We start from the raw sequence: 22,833 nt of genomic DNA on the forward strand, positions 1-22,833 counted from the left end.
TGCAGGTTTCCAGGAAGGCTAAGGACGGGAGTTTGAAGCCATTCCATGTGCATGCTCATACAGAGTTTGCCTTTGTGCTAAACAGTGTAGATTTGTGGGTTTTTGAGTGTGTTTTTTGCATGAGTTTGGTGTTTTCAGTTGAGCATTTCATATCAGTTTTGGTTGCTGCTGTATTTCAGACTTTAAGCTGTTAAAATAGAGCTGAATATATGTATTGGGACGTGATTAATCTTCTGAGATATTTTATGGGTGTTTTTGTGGTCTTTTCGGGCATTTTGTGTTAATTTCGGGAGCCCGATGAGCATTGTTTTTGTCCTCCATTTGGGAGCTATTGTGTGCATGTTATACAGATCTGGAAATGACATTTTATAGGCTGTTATGCTGCTCAAATTTCTGTAAAAATGTCTACTTTCAAATTTATTAATAACAGGTGAAGCTGTGAAGCTTTTTGGCACTATTTTCGACATACCCGATTTGGGGTTTCTTAAGAAATTTGGTGGATCTTTGTGATAGCAGTTGTTTGATCTTAAAGATCTGATTAAGGTTGGAAATATCATACAAAATCAGAAAAGGGACATTACAGTTATCTTCATAGTTCTGCTCTATTAAGTGGGTAGGAAGAAGAATACTATTAATGAATGTAAGAAATAATTCCCATCAAATCTTGATTCTCGGTAAGAAATGCATAAATAGATATACAGTGACACCAATGTGTCTACCAATTGGAATTGGGAAATAATAAACAAAAAAGGACACAGACAATAGTCACTTTATAGAAGATAATGTTGGTCAAAGACCATTGAATGTCCCTTGAAAAAAATCTCGTTTAAGAGTAAGGACAGGTGAGGAAGGGAAATCATGAATGGAATAGACAAAGCAGTGCACTTTGAGACAATGCTATCAATGTCGATCTACACATGATTGTCAACGAGATCCCGTTCATCATTGAATATATCAGATCCCACAACAACCATCAGAGATAATGAAATAGGACCTATTTTGTTATACAAAATGAATCACATGTATTTAAGGTTGAAATATGTGGCTATAAGGCATAACTCCCATTAACTCGACCACTACTGATAGCAAAAATAAAGGAGATTTTGTATAAACAAAAACCATATTTTAAAAGGACGACAACAAACTCGTCAACCCATTATTGCATAAGGATTGAGTGATAGGGATTATAAATTGATTGAGATATAAAGAAACCCCGTCCTTGGCTTTGATTGTGTGGAAGTAATTCTATGCGGGATTGATTATTGTTTGTCTGGACAAATAGGAGATAAGTACGTAGATAATTAAGACCGAATAGTAAATGTTGCAATCACCAAGGAAAACTAAGGAATTACATTGGGCGTCGATTACATGGCATTTGTAACGTGCGACACCTCTTGACCATCATATATATGGTCAAAACCTTGAGGTTGTTCTAAATAGACTTTTTCGATAGTCCTGTTCAAGAATGTAGTTTTCACATCCATCTGGTGAATCTTCCAGCCTTTAGCTGTTGCAATAGCTATGACTACTCTTAACAGAAGAATATCTTGCAACAAGTGCAAATCTCTCCTCGTAATCAATACCATCCTTTTGAGAGAACCCTCTAGCAACAAAATGTGCTTTTAGGTTGTCTATACTACCATCTGCAATATATTTGATTTTGAAGAGCCATTTGGAAGAGAACAAATTTCTCTTTAGATCTAGGTATTATATCCCGTACATCATTTTTCAAAATGGATTAATACTATTCTGTCATGGCATCTTTCCGTACTTGATGTTTGAGAGCTTCTGTTACACTTGTAGGTTTTGAGTTAATGATTTCGCTCATTAAAGCCACATAGCTTGAGAATTTGTTAGGCCTCTTACTTTCTCTAAAGGTTCCTTTGGGTGCTGCAAAGTTTTCAGCTTCCTCAATCATTTTTCTAGCCCAAGATGGTCTTTTCTTGTTATTATTTTGATTTTCCTCTTGATACTCCCTCTAATTCTTAGGAGCATTTTGGATTTCATTTGTGGTTTGTTCTGGGTACTTCTGAAACTCAGGAGTAGGATCCTCCTCCATATCTTTAGATGAATCCTGGATTTCTAACTCATTACAGCTCTTTGCCCTTTTGAAGGATATATCTTCCCCAAAGATGACATTTATGCTCAATTCTATTTGTCTTTGTCCTGGTATGTATATCATGTAGGCTTTTGAGGTTTCACTGTAGCCTACAAAAATTCCTATTTTTCCCAGAAGGGTCTAATTTTGATCTTTTCTCTTTAGACACATGGATATAAACGGGACAACCAAATATTCTTAGGTTGTTTATGTTAGGTTTTATACCTATAAAAGCCTCTTCAGGAATTTTGTTATCACTATGTGAATTGGGACATCTATTTTGGATGTAAACAACCGTTCTAGATGCTTCTGTCCAAAATGAGGTATCTATGCTTTGGTCTTACATCATTGATTTTGCAACCTCTACAATGTTTCTATTTTTCCTCTTAGCTACCCCATTTTGGTGATGATTATAGGGTACAATTAACTCCCTCTTAATTCTGTCATTAACACAAAATTCTTCAAAGATTTCTGAGGTATATTCTATTTCTTTCCCATTATCTGTTCTCAATGTTTTAATTTTCTTTTCAGAAGAGTTTTTTGTTAAGGCTTTGAACTCTTTGAACCTTTTAAAGATCTTTTGACTCTTTACATTTAAGGGAATAGATCCAAGTCTTTTTGGGGAATTCATCCACAAAAATTACATAATATAGGAAATATTACGAGGTAATTGGTAAATACTTGCTTATTAATAACAGAGACCGAAAGGTCAATTTATACAAAAGGAAGAGATGATGTTTCCTTAGGAAACGATCGTAAAGAATAGAAACATTCTATTCCAGAGAAAGCAAAAACGAAAGCAAACTAAAGCTAAAGATATTTACAAGATAACCATTAACTAATAATAGACGTCTTATCTATTATTGTAATACCCTCCCTTAATGGTTAATCTATCTAACACACCAAGCTGTCCCCTGAATTTGACAAACTTATCAGGACCAAGAGGCTTGGTGAGAATGTCTGCAGTCTGATCTGAGGTAGGAACATACTGCAGATCTATAGTCCCGTCTTCAACTAGCTGTCGTATGTAATGACAATGAACATCCACATGCTTGGTTCGTTCATAGAAGACTGGATTCCGTGCTAACTTGATAACGCCTTCGTTATCAACAAACAAAGTAGTCGGTCCTGCTGGTGACATCTGCATATCCCCAAGCATCCGACGAAGCCAGACAGCTTCACATCCTGCCTTAACAGTCCCTCTATATTCAGCCTCTGTAGAAGAGAGAGAAGCTGCCTGCTGCTTCTTGCTGGTCCATGTGACTGCACCGGATCCCAAACTGAACACATATCCAGATGTTGACTTTTTATCATTAACAGAGCCTGCCCAATCTGAATCTATGAACCCACTGAGTTTAGGATTAGAACTCCGAGAATACAGAAGTCCATAATCAGAAGTGCCCTTCACATAACGAAGCACACGCTTTGCTGCCATCCAATGATCAGCTTTAGGAGCTCTCATAAAGCGTGAAATATAGCTGACTGCGAAGCTGATATTAGGCCTAGTAGCAGATAGGTAGATGAGGCTGCCTACTAGTTGCCTATACGTAGTATCATCAACGGAAGGAGAATCAGACTTGGCTGATAACTTGAGACCTTTCTCCATAGGTGTAGATGCAGGTTTGCAATCCTGCATTCGGAATTTGTCTAACAAGGCTCTGGCATATTTGGACTGAGAGATGAATATACCAGAAGACTATTGCCAAACTTCAACACCTAAGCAATAATGCATGAGCCCAAGGTCAGTCATATCAAAAGACTGGCATAAGTGTTGTTTGATTCCCTGAATCAAAGATGCCGAACTGCCAGTGATGATCAGATCATCCACATAGATAACCAGAAGGATGATGTCACTGTTAGTAGTCTTGATGTACAGATTTGAGTCTAAGAACTCCTCTTGAAGCCTTGATCACTGAGGTACGTATCAATCTTGATGTACCATGCCCGAGGGGCCTGCTTCAAACCATAGAGAGCTTTTACCAATCTGAGAACCTGATGGTCTTTACCAGCAACCTTGAAACCAGGAGGCTGCGTCATGTAGACCTCTTCATGGAGATCACCATTCAGGAAAGCACTCTTTACGTCCATCTGATGGACCTTCCAGCCAAACTGTGCTGCCATGGCTAAGACTAATCTGATGGTGCTCATCTTTGCAGTAAGAGCAAAGGTCTCCTCATAATCAATGCCTTGACGCTGAGAAAAGCCCTTTGCCACTAAACGAGCTTTGTACTTATCCAAAGTACCATCTGATTTGTATTTGATTTTGTAGACCCATTTGCAGCTAATGGGTTTCTTCCCTGGGGGAAGATCAGAAAGGACCCAAGTGTTGTTTTTCAGCAGGCTCTGGTGTTCAGATTGCATGGCCTGTTCCCACTCTAGAATTCCTTTAGCCTCGGAATATGTTTGAGGTTCAAACACACTGTGAATGTTGGCCATAAGAGCAAAGTTAACAGAATCTATAGTTTTGCTCTTTTTCCGAGTAGTTCTCCCATCAATGAGCTCATCATCATGAAGATCAGCAAGTGTCTTAGCCCACCACTTAGGTCGGAGAGGAGAATGACCAACAATAGTACTAGGAGATGCTTGATCAACAGGATCCTGATCAGAAGAATCTGGATCAAACTCAGGTGAAGCATCTTCAAAACGAGGTGATCTTGCAGGAGAAGCCGAAGGTGGCTGTACAGGTATCACTGGCAGGACTGGAGCTGTAAGAGCTACTGGAGCCCTCCCATCAGGTGGACCTAATGGAAGCCGAACTCCCAAATCATGAACCTACATAGGTTGGTCTGCTGGATCAGGAACAGGAGAAACAGGCATGAATGGTCCTCGCTGCTCATCAAAGACTACATCGCGGCTGTATATGAGACGAGATGTCTCAACATCAATAAGGCGGTAGGCTTTGTGAAGATTGCTATATCCAGCAAGCATCAGTTTCTGACTCTTGGCATCCAACTTGGTGCGTGAAGCATCAGGGATCCAAACAAAAGCAAGAGAGCCAAAAACCTTCAGGTGACTGATTCTAGGCTTGCGACCTGACCAGGCCTCTTCCGGAGTTTTACCTTTGACCACCACTGTGGGTGACCGGTTCAACAGATAAACTGCAGTGTTAACTGCTTCTGCCCAAAAACGCTTCGGAACATGTTTGTGTTCGAGCATGGAACGAGCCATCTCGGTGATTGTCCTGTTCCGACGTTCAACTACACTGTTCTGTTGTGGCATGTGGGGTGTGGTGAACTGGCGTTGGATGCCATGTGTATCCAAGAAGCTGGAGAAAACATTAGAACAAAATTCCCCCCCATTGTCTGATCTAAGAGTAATAATAGATTTCCCAGACTCTTTTTCAACTAAGGGTTTAAACTTCTGAAATACAATAAATGCATCGGATTTCTTTTTAAGGAAATACACCCACATTTTTCTACTGAAATCATCTACAAACAACAGAAAATACCTGTACCCAAGAACAGAAGGAGTGGCCATAGGGCCGCAGATATCAGCATGAACAAGCTGAAGTACTTGAGAAGCTCGCCAAGAATCGCCACTGGGGAAAGGTGTGCGATGTTGCTTTCCAGCCTGACATGCGTCACAAACTCCAAGGTGTTGTTTGAATCTCTGGCAAACCAAGAACAAGCTCATCCCGAGCAAGTTGTGAGAGATAATGCACATTTAAGTGCCCATACCGCTGATGCCAAAGTGTGCTGATGGAAGATCGCCAAGCAGCCATAGCTAAGTCTTGAGAATCACCAGAATCAGTAAGTTTGAAAAGACCATGATCCTCAAGACCAACTGCAATAGTAGACTTAGTCGCCCGATCAATGATGGTGCACTGATGTGAACTGAAGGTGACTGCCAAGTGTGGAGAATGTCGCAGCAACTGACTGACCGAGAGTAGATTTAGTTCCATCCCTGGAACGTAGTACACATCAAGGAATATGAGCTTCCTCCCAACAGACTGAATTTGAATGTTGCCTTTACCAACAACCGTGTACTCTTCTCCACCACCAAAGATAACAGAATCTGAATAAGGCTGGTAGTCAGTAAACCAGTCTCTGCGGTGAGTGAAATGTCGAGAGGCACCTGAATCAATGTACCAGGCAGATGACTGTACATGATCTGCGGGTCTTTTAGCCATGAAGGCATAAAAGGCAGATTCCGCCTGCTCAGTGTGCTCTGCACTGTTCGCTTTGGGTTGCGAACCTGATTGCTTAGACTGGGCAGCTAAGCGTTTCCGACATGCAACCTTCATGTGACCATACTTGTGGCAATAGTTGCATTGAATGTTCTTCTTTTTGGTACCATCAGATGCTGGAGCAGAAGACTTCTGCTGAGATGGTTGCTGAAACTTGCCCTTATCCTTCTGAAAGGATTTCGCAGCAAAGGCTTGCTCAGTGGAGGTGGAACTGGAGCTGCTACCGAACTGTTGTTTCCACCGATCTTGCTGAAGTAGTAGGGTGCAGAGATCAGTGAACTTTAGATCAACACCAGTAGATGTGATGTTGAGAGTCTCGATAAAATGCTCATAGGAATTTGGTAAACTCCGAAGAGTGATTACCACAATATCCTCTTCCTCCATCTTGCGACCGATGGCAAGTAACTGATCACGGATTTCCTGAATCCGATTCAGGTGTGCCTGGAGCGAGGTGCGCTCATCCATGACAATAGAAAACAGAGTGTTTTTCAAAAAAAAGGCTCTGCTCTTGTCGGAAGTCTCATGAAGACCTTTTAGATGTGTCCAGATTTCGGCCGCTGTCTTGCCGGATGGAATCTGAGAAAGCTGGTCATCAGCTACGGATAGTTTGAGAACCATTACTGCCTCTCGATTATTCAGATCCCATGTATCTTGATCAGGACCCGGAGAAGTCGGACGTTGCGTAACACCCAGAACAAGTTGATCAGTGTTTCGATGTTCGAAGATTGCAATGATGCGTTGCTTCCAGGTTCCATAATTGTGACCATTGAATTTGGAATTATGCTCGAGCAAAATATTTGTCAGAGATGCCATGGCACGTTTTTCAATGAAAAATTGTGAAAATCTGTGAAGGCACATTTTTCGAGGCAAAAATACGGAAGACCCAGAAGAATCAGAGAATGACCCAGAAGAGAGCTCGAAAAACCCAAAAGAAATCTGCTGTCATTTTTTGAATACGCTGGCTCGAAAATCGAGGCACAAAAGTCGAGGCACCTAGAAAGAACGGACAACAACCCAGTTGAGCTCTCGAAAAACCCACCAAGAATCTCCAAACAAATTTTTTTTTCAACCCCAAAAATTAGGGTTTCGAAAAAAAAGGCCCTAGCTGAAAAAAACTTGAAAAAACTTCAGATTTCTTGATGAAAAATGGTCGAATCTGCTTCCCAGAGCACGATGACAGACTGAGACGGCTAAGAGCATGAAGATTTGATACAGAAACATGCAGATTTTCACCCCAAAAACGTGAGTCTTCAAAAAATGGCCACGATTTCCACGCGATTTGCAGACCCGTAATTCGGGAATTTCTCCAAGCAGAAAAACCCTAGGTGGGTTTTGGAGAAATTAGCTGAAATAATTTTGGAAAAATTTAAACAAATAATTTCAAGAAAAAATTATAAATTTTTCCGAAAAAATTTAAGTATTTAGCTTTGATACCATATTACGAGGTAATTGGTAAATACTTGCTTATTAATAACAGAGACCGAAAGGTCAATTTATACAAAAGGAAGAGACGATGTTTCCTTAGGAAACGATCGTAAAGAATAGAAACATTCTATTCCAGAGAAAGCAAAAAACGAAAGCAAACTAAAGCTAAAGATATTTACAAGATAACCATTAACTAATAATAGACGTCTTATCTATTATTGTAATAGGAAACATCCCATGGAAGGGGCAGACATGGGTCCACATAAGTCAAAGTGGACTGATTCCAATATATTTTTGGTTTGCTCAAACTAGTTTGGAAATTTCCCCTAGTATTTTTCCCTAAGACACACCCTTTGCATGTGCCATTGTGAGTTTGATATACTTTGGGCAGTCTTGTTACCAATTTTTCCATAGAGGTTAGGATAGGAAAGTGAATATACCCTAATCTTCGCTGCCAGATCTCATTGGAGTCAGAAGTCTCATTGATGAGGGTTTTCTTTTGTCCCAGTGCAGAGTTTGTATAGGTATCCTTACCTTATACCTATGGTTTTAGCTTTCTTATATGTAGAGTTCTTTGGCCATGCCAAAACCTTCCCATCCATGAAGGTGACCCTATATCCGTTGTGTTCTAGGGCAGTGTGGATACTAGATTTCTCTCAATTCTGGGTACAAATAGTAAATCAGTCAGTGAATAGAGATACTTGATTCCAATTTGATGGTACAAGTTCCCACCCCTTATACTGGATGTGCAGAATTATCCCTATAGTTACTTCTTCATTACTTTCTTCCACCATAGTGTCTAGTTGTTCTTTGAATCTTGTGACTCGTCTTGATGACTGTTGAGTTTGTAACCAGATAATCTACAGGTCTGAATGTGCAGACCGCACTTGATCTTCTCCATCTTAAATATCATATGAATGGCATTAAGTATATTCCTATACTCCTCTTGTGAGGCGGCGACTTCTTAAGGGGTTGTTTGATATTCAATACTAATCTAACACATTGTGTGTGTTAGTGATTAATATTAATTATCTTGCAGATTGCTGATTTTTGGGAGAGGTTATATGTGTTTACTTAGGAAGGGACATGCCCTTTAGTCATGATATTTAGGGAGGTTATTGTTGTAGTTTTGAGGACACACAAATACGTTTGAGTCTGCTCAAGCAACAATATCCAATCAATTTATTGCAGAGATAAAACTACTTTAAGATCAGAATAAAGGTTGACAACTACTTCATACTTCAGAATTTAAAAAGTTAATTCTTCAGCAATAAAGGATAATTTTACAAGTCTGATCAAAGGCACAGAATTTGCAGAAACTTTACAATGACCCACTATCAATCACCCAAGTGTTAAAGTTGTTTGCTACATGGTTTGATAGTGCTGAGTAGAATACAAACTTCCCAGAATCATCTTCTGTATTTTTTTTCCAACCTCAACAAAAGATGCTTGCTTCTTTGTCCTGCCAGGGCATTTGACATCATAGTGTCCATATTGATCACATCTAATTTGAGAAACATCTTTCCTCTCTTTGGATGAACCCTTTCCATGAAAATATCTTTTTCTTTTGAAATTCTTCTCCTTGCCTTTCTTATGAGAGTTTGTGTTTAGGACATGAATATCCTCATCAATAGGTTTTTGTTTGTTTCCTTTGGACATCTTTCTAGCTGCTTCTTGCAGGTAGTCAGATCTTAATCGATCCAATTTTGGAAGTCCTTGAACGAATGACTCCCATGAATTTGTTAGGCCACCTAAAGCTAATTAGGGATAACTCTTTGCTATCAATTTCGTACCCAACAGTTGACAGTTGATCCCTCAACTCATTTATTCTCATGAAGTATGCATTGATGGATTCTCCTTTGTTCATGCTTATGTGATTCATTTTCCTCTTCAGTGCAAGGGTTCTGCTAGTGTTATTTATTTCAAATGCGCTCCCAAGGAAATTGAACATAAGGTATGCTATTTCCTGTTTTGCCAATATAGGTTCTATGTTGTCCCTAACTGCATCTGCTATTAATTTCATGGCCTTTTCGTTATTCTCAATCCATTGGGATTTTTCTAGTTCATGCTTAGGTTCAATCTTCTTGTCTTTTACAAATGAATCTAACTTATTTTCTTGTACTATCATCATAATTCTTAACTTCCATGATGTGAAGTTATTTGCACATTCAAGATGATCCTAAAATCTGATCATGTTTGACATTTGAAGAATGGAATGTGAGTGCAATATTAAGGTGAGTGATCTGATATCTCAAATTTAATTTTTGATCTTCCTTAAAAAGGCTCTGATACCAGGTGAATGTTATTAAATTTTGTAATGAGCCTTGCTCAAACTGACCACAATTTGCCCTAATTTGCTGCTTGTGATTTTGTCAAACAAATCATGTGCAACCCTGTAACTTGCTGGTTTCAGTACATAAATGTTTTCCCAATGATATCCAAGGTATTTACTATTTGCAAAGGAGTCCTATGATGTTTAGACAAGGTCCTAGATGCAATGCAATTTTTTTTTTTTTTTTTTTTTTTTAATTTAGTATTTTGAAATGCAATAGATGTAGTATCATGACCTAAATGTGCAGCTACAGCTTATAGTCATCATATTAAACAATTGACATGCAATCTCAGATTTAACATTCAATGCTCAAAACAACAAGTGATAACTTCCAACTATTGATATGGTATTGAGAAGGCAATCTTCTAACAATGATGTCAATGCCAATGCCAATGCCAAGACTCTTGGCTTACAACTCATATAATAATTACAAACAGATCTGATACAAATGTTCACCTACAGCAGCTACCATGAAATGCATCTAAATTATCATTAAGCTTGTATAAATCAAAAGGAACCTGGAAAATGAAGTTGCCTTGAAGCTGTGATGAATTAGCAAGCAATATCTTGAATGATAATGACCTCTTAATGCCAAAACAATCCTCAGACCCAACCGCCCCTATTCTGATATATATTAATTTCTATAAAATTATTCTCAGCTTCTATACCCTCCAAAATGCATCCAACTTCATCTTCTAACCCTCTTATGAAGTGCGCCTAGGGTAGAAGAGAGAATCGAACCAAGTTGAGGGAGTTACAAGCAAATCGTGGCTTCCATTATGACTGTAATTTTCTAATGTTTGAATTATCAGACTTTCCCTATGCAATCTGCCCTTTATGACCTGGAATCAAGAAGAATTTTCTGCCAAATGAGGAGCTAACAATATACCCTTCAAAGAATCATCGTCTCCACATTGTCCCATGCAAAATTAAATGAATATGTTGCTCCTCTATGCCAAATCGAATCTCCTATATGCTGGCCCTAATGACTGTAATAAAATCAGACCGATATCAGATTATAATGAAATCTCCAGCTCCAAGCTTCATCAATGGAAGCTCAAGCTTCTCCAATTAATGGCTCCAATTGAAACTCCAAACCAGCAAAAGAACTTGGCCCTTGGCCACCAATTAAGCACAAGTGAAAGGACTGAAATATCCTTCCCACAGCTGCAATAATTTAGGTGATATTTCACACCCTCAAAATTGCTATCAATGGGAGTTTTCGTTCCCAAAGACAAATTGATTATCTGCAGACCACTTGGCTCCACAAATACTCAAGAAGAAATCATCAATCATCAACATTTAATCTGCTTGCCGAGAATGAAGCCCGGGATGCCTATTTATTCTTTTTTCTCCACTTTCTCCAGAAACTTCTAGAACATTATTTAATTTAATTTATTAAGTGACTTTATAAAATATTTTATAATTCAAGTCACTTTATTAAATTAATTAAATATAAAGTTATCTTTTAATATTTATTTATTTGATAACTTTATAAATAATTAACTTAATACCACTTATTTATTTAATTAAAATAATTAATTAGTCATTCTCATAAAATATTCATTTTTTTGGACAAGTTAATTAATTAAATTAATTAAATCAAATTACCTTCAAAATGGGGACATTACAAATTTCTTATCAAACTGGTATATGTTTATCGATTTGTAAAATGCACTAATTTCTTCTAATTTGTTGTAGGTTATGATCAAACTTTATTCTTGAAGGAATTGGTATAGTAGAAACTATGGAGTACAGATTTAAATCTAAGAATGTAATTTATTTTCAGGTCTGCAAGCATCAAAATCCAAATGAGAGAATATTTATTGATTTTCGATCTCTCTTGGCCTTTGATATTGGTATAAGTATGATCTCTAAGATACATGTCATGAGAGGACATGTCTCCCCAATGTGGATTGTCATGACATGGCTCTTCATTTAAATAAACAAACATTAATCATAACCCAGATCGGGTTATAGTTAACACTTGACGAATATTATTCTTTCAAATCACCAATCTGCATAAAGGTGAACGGATCATTTGCTCAATTCGAATTATGTTTCAATTTTAGCATTCACGAAATTTACTTGATTGCTTCTATGCATATATATAAGATCATTACTTTATCTATACCAAGAGAAGAATATTATAGTCTAATAATAGAGTTTTGATTGAATGCAGGAATGACTGCTTTATCTCCAAGGTATATGAAATGATAATTCTTATTGAGCACAAGAACTGTGTATGTGTGCATGTATGTAAGTTCACTACATGAACTGGCATACATATATACATGCATATATGTATATAATCAATACAAGCAATCATCCTTGTATCTGACTGAAGCTACTATGTATCAACACACAACAAGTTTAGAACTAGTTAGGGGAACTTGGATAAATGCAACTACAAACCAACTAGTAAAACGAAAAAAAAAGTGCTCTAATGGACAGTATTGAGGATACCTCTAAATGAGACACAAAACTTTCGAATCTTACAACTGAGAAAAAGATAAGGAGCAATACAAGAGGAAAGATTGAACCAAACAAACGCAAGTTCAAGTACACAAAGCAATTCAATACAAGCATGGTGAGGTTGAGGAACTGAAATGAAACCCCACCTTCTCCCACCTTAAGAGTATGATGAAGAAGTAGGTCTGCATGACATATACAATGTTGATTGGACAAAAGAGTTCATTAGACTGTAGTCTTTTTTTAGTACTTTTGATTCTTGTTATTTTTAGCCCATTTTTTAGAAATTTAGTTCAATGTCATTTAGGCTCTATTTTTTAATTGTCTTAATCTGTTCTATTTTTAGACATCGTCCTTATTTAGACGACTTTGCTTTTTTTAATAATATCAGATTTCCACAATCCATTTGTAATGATTTTTTGTTTCTAGATTTGACTGTGTATGATTATTTGACATCAACGTTTTGGATCACATTATGTGATCCATCATCAGGATGAAAGAAGGATGTAAGATGCATGCAAACTAGCTTGGCCAAGGAGAATAAAAAGACAAGAAGAGAGAGAGCATGCAACACGAAGCATAGAAAGAGAGAAATAAAAAGTAAAAATATTAATAAAAGAACAATACCACTAAACCAGTAACTAGAATAACAATACCACTAAACCAGTAACTAGAAACAAAAAGAAGAATAAAAATGCAAGCAAGAAAGAAAGCAAAAATACACCTAAGAGAGAAAATTAAAGCAATTAAAGAAGAATATAAATTAAAAAACAGATGAAAAGGGAGCACTATATATATATAGTACTCAAGACAAATGCAAAAGCATAAATTTATATATGCTAGCATAAATTTATATATGCTAGCATATATAACCAAGTTTGAAATAGAAAAAGCTTTTTTTGTTAAAGCTTTTTATAGCATTTATGAACTCTATAATATATATATATATATATAAAGTGTATTGTTAATAACATAGTTGAAAAAATTGGTGTTGACAATATCTTGGTCAACTCAAAAAAAAATTGAAAATTTATGAATTGCTAAAAACTCGGTGAAAAAATCAATACTTTTATTGAACATATTTTTTTTGCTCAATAAAAGGCCATAGCCCTATAGATTATATTAATTATTAAAAAAAAAAGAAAAAAAAGTGTAAATCCTCTGTTCAAACGGGCACCGGTAGGAAAGATCAGAGAAAGAAAATCTCAAGTCTTACCCAAGACCTAGGTCCTTTACAAATTACATAGTAAAAGGGGCATACCCCAGTTTTTTACATTCTAGTTTATCCTTAATTTTATTCTCTTCAAACGGTTTCCTTTTATATTTTGATGATTGCGTTTTGCCTTACAAATAAGAATTTTGCATTGTAATTTGTCATAGGAATTCGATCAAGAATCTTTCAAGCTCTCATTAGATAATATCTTCCAAATCTTCTGGTTTGTTGAGTATTATTATTGAACATTTGTAAATATATAATTTCTTAAAATAATCTTAAAAACACGCACATATATACCAAATTTGTAGAATATATACTGGTTTGAGATATCCACCATATATTAATTAAAGTTTTGACATAAATATATAACAATTAGAACTTAGCATATTAACATAGAATCATTTACCAAAAAACAAGTGCAACATCTAATAAACATAAGTTCAATGCATATCAAAGTCCATGAAACTACAACTTCTGAATACATATTAAGTTTCCGTATCGATCAAACCTAGAAGTAGAAATTGTAAACTGCATCTATGATTAAAGCTCTAAAGAGATTGCTGCTGCTCGGTGGGTGTTGTTGAAGTAGTTGTAACATCCTAAAGAGGTGCCTGAATAGTTGCCTCAACAAAAGTCTTTGATGTATGACTAGCTCACATTGCTCCTCACATGCTGCCACTTTTGCATCCCATTCATCTGCATCGATCTCAAGCTCAGCTAGCTGCTCATTAGTCAACAAAGGATCCTCATGCACATTCACATCATCACCATCAAGAGGAGCAATTCAATTTGCTGCATATGGATCAATGTCATCCAAGTCAAGTGCTTCATACGAAGCTTGCCCTCGCACCCTCTTTTCATGCAATTGAAGGTTGTATTACACATAAACCAAGTCATTCAAGTGCTTTCGCGTCAACTTATGGCGCTTCTTTGTTCGTATGTTCTCAAAAGCACTCCAATTTTTTTTGCACCAGAATCACTACAGGGCTGTGATAATATTCAAATGGCAAGATTTTGAAGATTAGGTGTTGTGGTACTATAATTTTCCCATCACAAATCTGTAAGGATAAAAAAGCCATTTATAATGTGGTCAAGATTCCAATAAACTTATGAGTGAAATAAATGGTATAATAAATCAAAACACATGCTATTTTTCTTGGCTGTAGGGTGTAACTCCTACCTTTGCAATTGGGAGAAGAAAACAATGGCCCCTCTTTCCTCTTGTAGCTTTGCAACTCATCAAGTACGAGGTCTTGAAGGTCCAAATCAAGAACCAATCTTTGAATACGTGTCTAGGCCAACTTGAACCTCTGCATCTGCTGGAAAAGTGTTGGGAAAATAGAGCTTGGGGTTCAAATAGTAGGCAGCTGCATGCATATGCTAGTGGAGTTGTCAGTTCCATGTATGATTGATTATGTTCCATACAGGTCTATATTTGGTTCCATTTGACTTATACAAGTGCTGAATGGCCTCTTTGGCCCTATCCACGGCCTCATATAGATACCCCATGGGGTTTTTATCCCCATCCACCATTCGTAGAACCTTCAACGGTGCTGACGCCTGAACATAAATTATACAAAAATCAGCGAATTACAATATTTAAAAATTAAATAATAAATCATCAATGAAGACTTGAAAACTTACATTGATGATCTCCGTTAGCTTGCCAAATCTAACATCAAACACAACCTCACACTCTTCTTTGCTTCAGCCTTCTTGGCATAAGGACTTTCTAACCATTTCCCACTCACAAATGTAAGCCTTAGGTTGTTCAATGTTTTCAATATGCTTTGTAAGTTGAGAAAATTAGTAGCAAAGCGTGTGACCCCTTTTGCTACGCCCTTAATATTGGTGTATAGAGGGTTATGAATAGTCAACTTGTGGCTATCTTAATCCTTAATTAAGTCATGTTATCATTATTATATTATTATTTAGGTAGGTCAGTTAGCCTAGGCGTTATGTAGGGTTGTGTCTATTCAACCTAAGCATAATTAGGTATATGTACGAGGTTGTGAGTCTTATTTCAAGATCAAAATGTGAAGTGTGTTCTCATTGAAGATATTTGGAGGTTGCCCCCTTGAAGTGGTATCAGAGCAAGTTATTTCATTACAAGTGGTATCTATTGTGCAAGTTATTTCATTACAAGTGGTATCAGAGCATGATCTTGGCACCATAGAGGCAAGATTTTTTCTCAACATTGGGACGATTTTGAGAAGAGCATAACTTTTAGATTTTAGCGAATTTTTCAAAGATTTTTATAGGGTTTTTGAAGACTATATTAAAGAAGCTATAGTCCAAAATTCAGAGGAATAGGATCAAATTTGAGCAAATTATTGCAGAATTACTATTTTTACACAATTTATTGAGATCTACATCTCTCTCACATCCTGCCGAATTGGAGTATAACTTGTATTGGGTTTTTGAATACATGGTAGAGGAGCCTACATTTCAAAGCTTGGAGAAATTGAAGCAAAAATAAGCTAGTTATTACAAAATTAGGAAAATTTGCTTTCAAGGCAGCAAATTTGCCATTTTTTTTGGATTTTTCCTAGCAGTATCTCGGCCCTAGTAAGTTATAGTAAAAAACAAATTAGAAAATCATAGAATTTATATTTCATTTGTGTGATTTATTTCAAAAATATTGGTTTCCATCATGATAGGGCCTCCAACAAGTGGCAAAAAGAATGCTACCACACCAGGGAAATCTTCTGATCAAGATTGGGAAACAACAAAGGATAGTAATCCCAATGAGGAAATAAGTAAGTTCAAGGAAGAGGTTAAGAGGGATATGTGTGACCTATGAGGAGATATATCAGATATACGAAACATGTTAAGCACCTATATGAATGAAACAAGGAAGGAGTTGTCAAACAATCAAGGTGAAACCTTCAAGTCGACAAATAATGACACAAATTTTAATACTCATATGGGATCTAGGAATTTTTTTCCAAAGGTGGTATGCGAAAATTCAATGGCAAGGATCCTCTAACATGGATAAATCAAATGGAGAATTTTTTTTGAGGTACACCAAACCCCATATGGACAAAAGGTCACGATGGCTTCCTTATATCTAGAACCGGATCAATTCATTTGGTATCGTTGGCTTTGTACTCATAGGAGGAAAAAGGCTCTCACTGTATCATGGTCAATTTTTACAGAAGAACTCCAAGTACAATATTGCAATAGTGTGACAGAGAACTTCATTTGCCAACTTGCTAAGCTTCAACAAATAGGATCAGTTATGAAATATATTCAAAATTTCCAAAATGTATCCTTAAGAGTGGATACAATTATAGAGGAGAACTTGAATGATCTATTCTTGGGTGGTCTCAAGGATCACATTCAACATGAGGTACGCATGTTTAGTCCTAGCTCAGTAAATGAGTCTTTTATATTGGCACACAGGGTAGAGGAGAAGTTCTTGATTCCTAGAAAGCAAGGGGCTAATGTGACAAGAGAAAAGGGTTATTCAACACCTTATCTTCCTCAACCTACTACGCTGACTCCACAAAAAATTGAGGAGAAAAGAGCAAAAGAATTGTGTTTCAATTGTGATAACAAATATAGTCGACATAAATGTAGTGAAAAGAAATTGTTCTATATTGAAGGTCCAAGTGAGGAAGAAGAGGATGAGCCCATATCAGAGGAGGATAGGGAGTTAGGTGAGGAATCACATGATTCTCAACCAATCATTTCTTGTCATGCAATTTCAGATTTTAGCACACCACAAACTCTCAAGGCAGTGGTTTCTTAAAGAAGGAGAAAGTAATAGTGTTGATCGACTCAGTTAGTACTCATAATTTCATCAACAAAAAGTTGGCAACTCTTCTAAATTTTTATATATATCCAGCCCCAAAGTTTCAGGTTTTGATTGCAGATGGGGGCACAATTAGTTGTTTAGGGAAGTGTCATAGCATCAAATAATCCATGGGAGATTATCAACTTGATACCCCAATGTATGCAATATCCATGGGCGTGGCAGATATTGTTTTGGGAGTACAATGGCTTACTACATTGGGAATAGTTGAGATGAACTTCCAAGAACTATTCATGCGATTTCAATCAAAAGGAAAGGTAGTGGAGCTAATGGGATTGAAGGCAAAATTCCCACAAATGGTAAGCTCTCATCAAATGCAAAAGTTTCTTAAGAAAGGAGTGGATGAATTTGTGGCCCAGCTATGTTCGTTAGAAGTCTCTCAATCTAATGCTCTTACTCACCCAGATTTACAAGCAATAATTGATCGTCACTCAGTGATTCTTGGAGATATGCCTAAAGGACTTCCTTGTAAGAGGGATCATGACCATACCATAAAACTAGTTTCAGGGAGCTAGCCACCAAACATCAGGCCTTAGAGGTACCCATACATACAAAATAGTGAGATTGAAAAAATTGTTGAGGAAATGCTAGAGGCAGGAATTATCAGGCATAGCCAATGTGCCTACTCCTCACCTATTGTGATGGTGCATAAGAAGGATGAAACTTGGCGCATGTGTCCAGATTATAGAGTGCTCAACAAGTACACCATTAAAGATAAGTTTCCTATTCTAGTCATCGATGATCTTCTAGATGAATTAAATGGAGCTATGTATTTTAACAAGTTAGATCTTATTTCGGGTTATCGCCAAATTCGGATTAAGGAGGAAGATATTTGCAAGACAACATTTCGAACTCATGAGGGTCATTATGAATTTTTGGTGATGCCATTTAGTCTTACTAATGCACCATCCACATTCCAAAGTTTGATGAATTCCGTTTTTAAGTTCTTGAGAAAGTTTGTGTTAGTGTTTTTTGTTGATTTATTAATTTATAGCAAGACTTGGGAAGAACATTAGCAGCATGTAGGTCAAGCATTACAATTACTCGAAGATCATCAACTCTATGCTAAGCCATCCAAGTGTGCTTTTGGTCTTAACGAGGTGGAGTATTTGGGACACATAGTTTCACATGGAGTAAAGATGGACCCTAACAAAATTAAGGCTATCATGGAATGGCCTATTCCAAAAACCATTAAGAAGCTGAGGGGTTTCTTGGGATTGACAAGGTACAATAGAAGATTTGTGAAGAATTATGGTCGTATAGCAGCACCCCTTACCACTCCATTGAAGAAGGATTGATTCCTTCCATTGGAATGAATCTGCTAATGTAGCATTTGAGCGATTGAAGAAGGCTATGTGTACAACTCCAGTGCTTGCCACTTCAGACTTTACCAAGGAATTCATTGTGGAATGTGATGCATTTAGAAATGGGATAGGAGCAGTTCTCATGCAAGAAGGTTGACCAATTGCTTTTGAGAGTCATCAATTAAAGGTAAAAATCAACTCAAACCTATTTATGAGAAGGAAATGCTAGCAATCCTTTATGCAGTTAAAAAATGGAGGCTTTATTTAATGGGTCAACACTTCAAGGTTAAGACTGATCATGATAGCCTAAAATATTTTTTGGAACAAAGATTATCTTCAGAAGAGCAACAAAAATGGGTCACTAAGATGTTGGGATATGACTTTGAAATTGTATACAAGAAAGGGAAGGAAAATAGTGTGGCCGATGTACTTTCCGGGAAGGATGAAAAAGATGAAGCCTTATTGTGTGCACTTTCAATATTACAAGAAAATTGGGTGGTAGAAGCCAAAGAAGAGTGGAAAAATGATGTTGCAACAAGTAATCTCATCCAGAAAATAAAAAGTGACTCTGGTAGTTTAGATAAGTTTTGTTTAATGGGGGATATTCTATGGTATAGTGCTTGTATCTTTGCAAGAATTCCACTCTTAAACACAAGATTCTCAAAGAACTACATGAGTCCCTAATTGGTGGTCATTCAGGTTTTTTGAAGACATATCATCAGGTCAAGCAAGATTCTTTTGGGGAAGGGCTATAAGGTGATGTTCAAAAATTTGTGGCTGAATGTTTGGTTTGTCAAAGAAATAAGGGGAAAACAATTAAGACATCAGGTCTCTTGCAGCCTTTATCTATTCCTAGCCAACATTGGGAAGAGGTATCTATGGACTTCACAGGGTTTCCCAAATCTAAGGTCATAATGTCCTCATGGTAGTAGTTGATCGCCTCACTAAATATTCACATTTCATTGCATTATCACATCCTTTTACAGAAAGTATAGTGGCAAAAGTTTTATTGGAGAATATCCAAAAGCTACATGGTACACCTAAGGTTATTGTTAGTGATCATGATCCTATCTTTACTAGTCACTTTTGAAAAGATTTATTCTCATGTTTGGGTACTCAATTGGCTCATAGTTCTTCATATCATCTTCAATCAGATGGGCAAACTGAGGTTTTTAATAAATGTTTGGAAGGATATCTATGTTGTTTCACTTCAGAAAAAAATCTCAATGGGTAGATTGGCTACCTCTTGTAGAATGGTGGTGCAATACTTCTTTTCATAGCTCATAAAAACTGTCTCCATTTTTGGCACTTTATGGATATCATCCTCCTTCCATCACATCATTATTAAAGGTGTCACCAAGAGTTTAGGCAGTAGAGGACCACTTGCTTCATCAACAATAGGTACTTTTAGGACTTAAGGAGAATTTAGCTATGGCACAAAATCAAATGAAACAATAAGCAGACCAACATCATAGTGAAAGAAAATTTGAAGTTGGGGACTGGGTCTTCTTGAGATTGCAGCCTTATAAACAAATCTCAATGAAGCAACAAAAAAAGAATACTAAGTTGTCTCCAAGATATTATGGACCATACCAAATCATGCAAAAGTTTGGTTGTGTATGATGAGAATGATAATGCTTCCATGAATCTTTGTATGGATGATCTTTACACCAGGTTATCCATGCAGCAGATTTGTGGGATTCCAGCTCTCACACCTCACATAAATGATATCCAATTCTAAGTTGAATTCCTGCAAGCGATTCAATGACCCAGAACAATATTATATATCCCAATTCATTTTCTAGAATGAGGGTTGGTCATTTCTACATTTCCACACAATTGCAACTACAAAGGCCAATGTAGGTTTCAGCTCCTGCAAAGTTCAACCACCTTTGAACAACATATTTGTAAATCTCAAAGAGGTAGTCCATTGCAGCAGATGCTTGTAATTGAATGTCTCCTTGGCCATTTGTAGATTTTCAAGGATACTTATAAGTGATGGTTTGTGACGACATTCTTGCTTAATGTTCTTACTACATTTGGTGGTATGCTTGTATTATGAATCTGATAATTGTGTCAACATTTTTGTATCATTGCAAATTTGCTTGCAAAGGTCTCTTCCTTGTTGCATATGGATTTGTTGAGTTAGGTGAGGGAGATATGTTGAGTTGCTTGATATTGTATCTCTGTTGTTATTTCAATATGATCTTCTTCCTGGTAAAGTGCAACTCTGTAACCCACTAATGGACATAGTAGTCTTGGATATATATGACTCCCCATACACCTAGAATGAAAAATATTAGTCACTAGTAGTTTTAGTAATGTTTGTGTAAATAAGTATTTACTTATTACAGTTAAGTTTTACTTAGGTTAATGCATTATTTAATTATTTTGCATTATTTTATTATTATTTTAGGTGAGACACTTAGGAGTTTGTGAACTCTCATTGAGTTACGCAACTCTAATTAGGCACATGGTGTCTACAACACAGGAGTATGCACCATTCACTAAGTTGTCATGATGACAACACAGTTATCCGCACTCCTCATTTAGCACATGTTGTCTACTCCACTGATTTGCGTGCCTGGTTGTATGACATATCATGGTGCTGACTTCTATGCATTCTAGAAGCTCTCTTGAGGCCTTTATATTCAGGCACTCCTAGTGTACTCTTGAATCCAATTATTGAATGAATATCGTCATTCTAATCATACTCTGCCTATTTTGGTCTACTGTGTGCTTGTGTTGAGTTCTTTAGTTCTTGGGTGAATTCTGGCTTAAGCCAAATTCTTACAAGTAAGAATGTTGATTGTATGCTTTTCACACCTTACTGAGCCATAAGAGTTCTCACGTTAGACGTCATGTTTTTGCAAGCCTACATCTTGCACTTGTGCAGTAATGTTCATATTAACTTAATCGAAGTTATGTGTGCAGTAGGTTAGCATTTGGTCTAGTCACAATTTCTGGGACCAAGCATACATTGGATACGACTGTAGAGATTTCATTTTGTCAATCTTAAATTGTGTTTGATCCTGTTAATTATCTCTCCTATGCTCAGTTTAGCTCGAATTGGAGATAATATCCACTCTCAACCTATAGGCCTGTCATCACTCACTTTCTATTGATGATTTGATTGATTTCCTTTTCAAAATGACATTTCCTTGGGTTTGAAGCTGATCAATTTCTCCAGAGTATCAGAGGTGATCTTGGTACCCAACATTAGGTGTGGCCTTTGATAATATGTTTTCAAAATAATAACAAACTTATGATATGTTCAGTGGGTTATAAACTTATACCTCTTGGTACTCAGCTATATAATAAATACACCCTAATACCCTTTACACTTTCTACACCTGTCATCTTGTATTTTCACTTTGACTATGTATATCGATATATTAGATGTTTACAACCTTTTCTTTGCATTTTGTAGGGCCATTGTATCTTCACATATCATCAATTATTATAACTAACAATACATAATTCACTTTTACAACTGTTTGACTTTTACTAGTTCTGGAGAGCCTCCCTTTCTGCTTTTGTCTTACAGTAACTCTTTCTGATGTAAGAAGGTTTTGGCATTTTCAATCTTGCAAATGTATACATTTGTGTTATAAATCATTGCAAGCAAAACATAGGTCCAAGGTTGTGCAGCTTAAGATAATATTTGCAAGAGTTTGTTTGTTCTCTATTTGTATGATGATTATGACCATGTCATGGTGGATGCATATAAGAGGGTTAGAGATTTTCACTGGAAGATATCTAATGGTTGGCAAAGTCTCCATCTTCTTGGTGATTCTGCATGTTGTTTGATATGCATGCAGCACATGCTTGAGAAACTATTTTTTATGTTCCTTGTGGTGTTTCCAGGCATTATCAGCAAATGACAGAAATATCCATTCTCAATTTGTTTGTTTTTAATCATCTTAAGTTCAATTTACTTTATCATTTGAATGTATATTTTGATCTGGGGCAGTTAGGACTGA

General features: G+C 36.7%; 1 protein-coding gene across 6 annotated transcripts in view; it reads left to right on the plus strand.

Annotated features, from left to right (window-relative positions):
- The window catches only part of LOC149574814 (uncharacterized), a 281,315-nt gene that overhangs the window by 57,433 nt on the left and 201,049 nt on the right, over positions 1-22,833 (plus strand). The gene's annotated exons all lie outside the window — the stretch shown is intronic.

Source organism: Cupressus sempervirens, chromosome 2, assembly GCF_028749045.1.
Source record: "Cupressus sempervirens isolate cs-2001-9-10 chromosome 2, ASM2874904v1, whole genome shotgun sequence".
NCBI classification, from domain to species: domain Eukaryota; kingdom Viridiplantae; phylum Streptophyta; class Pinopsida; order Cupressales; family Cupressaceae; genus Cupressus; species Cupressus sempervirens.